A 2,500-nucleotide genomic window follows, 5' to 3' on the forward strand; every position below is an offset into this window, starting at 1 on the left:
AGTGATTTTCGCCTCAGTACACCGATTAAACCAAGACCATCTCACACTCAATCCATCCACATCACAAAAAACATCATCATAAGGGAAAAAAATATGAAATGTTAATTAGAGAGTGTGCATAGTTTCGATTACAACTAGACTACTAATTTCCTCTTCTACTTAACTATTCATCTGCCTATCTTTGCAGCTTTATCCCTTATCACCCATTCATTCCCCCGAGGTCTCATCTCCATCCTCGTGGCCTTGACCACACCTACACGAGAAGTGTTCAAATGAGTAAATATTTGCCTCTCGTGTAAACCCTGGCATGCTCATCGTCCGTGAAAGCCGAGGAAGAACAGATTGAAAAATCTCTCCCTTTTCTTATACTAGCGTTTCTTTTTCTTTTAATTTTCGTGTGTTTGTTTTTGCGTTCTTGGAAATATTTCATATTATTTCTGTGGACTTTTCCGTTTTCTTGACTTGGCCTAATACTTTTTCTTCCTTTTTCATTATTTCCTTCATCCCTCGTTCATTTTCTTCCTTTCGTTCTTGTTATATGTTTTAGTTTTTCCCTTTCCCTCCTTTTCAGTTCTTTTCCCCATAGGGTATGGATATTTTTATCTTTTCTTTATACCTGTTTTCCTTCAGTGATTCATCTCTTTTAAAACTCTTCGGGTTTGTTATTCCTTTATTCATGCTCGCCCTTTCTTTTTCAAAAGAATGAAGATATGAAAAAAGACTTCTACTTTAGGAAGACGGGGACGTTTCGGTGCGGTTGCCAGTGAAAATGCCGTTATCACTCCACCTTCCTCAGCCGTGAGAGCAGTGCCAATAACGAAAGACCAAGAGATTAACTCCTTAATGAGCCATAAATATGAATAAGATAGGCCTATAGCCCATGTGAGGTAAATAGACAAATATAAACGTAGAAAAAAGTATTGATATCCAGAAAGGGACAGATACATATTCATAACTAGTCACGTGTGTGTGTTTATATATATATATATATATATATATATATATATATATATCATGATTATGATGATCATCATCATCAGCCTGGGTCAATCCACTGCAGGACGTAGGCCTCTCCCAATATTTTCCTTCTTTGTCTGTCGTTTTTTGCATCCAGTCTTGGCCCCCAAATTTCGTTATACATATACATATACATGGTGTGTGTGTGTGGATTTATATATATACATATATATGTGTGTGTGTGTGTGTGTGTGTGTGTGTGTGTGTGTGTGTGTGTGCGTGTGTGTGCGTATGTTGTGTGTACAGTCGGTAAAAAAAAAAAAAAAGTATCTTTACCCGGGAGTAGATGAACCTGAAACGATCACTAGGAGTTGGTTCGGATAGGTTGGTACTTGTTTTCAAATCTTGGAACAGACGAAGCTTCATAATGTGTTCGAGTTGATATAGCAAGTTCCTCGTTTCATGCCAATATTAGCAATGGATACCTCTTAGACCATTTGTAACATCATAATTAGGCTTTACTCTGAGGGACTATCACGTTCCGAAACATCGAGATCAGTTATTTCGAAGCCAACCGTGTCGCTTGTGGATCCAGCGACACCAAGCAACTGGATCCACCAGAGACAAGGCCAGAAGGGGCACCCTATGTGCACGACGGAGGAAGATGATCAAGTAAATGTCATTCAAAACTACGATTCAGTGTGCTCTATGAAAGACAAATAGGAAGCTTGCATTGAAGTGCATGAATATCATGAGTTAATGAAAACCATTTGATCAACATCCCTTACTGGGTTCGAAAAGGGGGCGTGATAGGTAGTTAGTTGCCATGTCCCCTTACTGTGAGCCATTTTCTTCTTAGTTATTTACTCACATTATTATTTTTTTAACAATCCATAACTACTACAAGGGATGCGAGCCCCTTTTGTTCTGCTGGTTACAGCACGCAGACTGTCAGAATTCGTTAGGCAGTTGGAGTGGATGCACAGAGGGGAGTCGGGGAGCCGACGAATGTCTGGCCCGACAGATTTACAGAGTATACCTATGCGGAAATCCTGGACGAGAGGGCCACGTTCTTCACCGAGTCGGAGCCATTTTACCTCGTCCAGGATAACAGCCCTATCCACACGAGCAGTGTCGTGAAGGCATGATTTCGGCAACATCCCGAGATTACGCTGTGCCACATCCACCCAAATCGCCAGATCACAGTCTCATTGCGAAAGTTTGGGCAGCCGTGAGCAGAGACTTTCCCCAAGATCATATCCGCAATCGTCATATCGTCGTTGCACAAGCAATTACGGCATGGGAGCGATTGCGCTTTGCAGACGGATGCCAGTTAACGTCGGCGTTAGGGGCATTCATGCCACGTATTCTTGCCAGTCTTTGCTAATCTGGTGGCGGTAACACGAATATTAATAGCATTGTGTATTTTAGAACCCTTTTTTTTTTTTTAATTTAGCCGACCTTAGGGAACAAAAAATTAGAGAAATGTATTATTCTAGGGGCAATTTAAGCTATAACTAGATTTATATAGGTGTAATTTGTA

The sequence above is a fragment of the Penaeus chinensis genome, chromosome 38 (assembly GCF_019202785.1).
Source record: "Penaeus chinensis breed Huanghai No. 1 chromosome 38, ASM1920278v2, whole genome shotgun sequence".
NCBI lineage: Eukaryota > Metazoa > Arthropoda > Malacostraca > Decapoda > Penaeidae > Penaeus > Penaeus chinensis.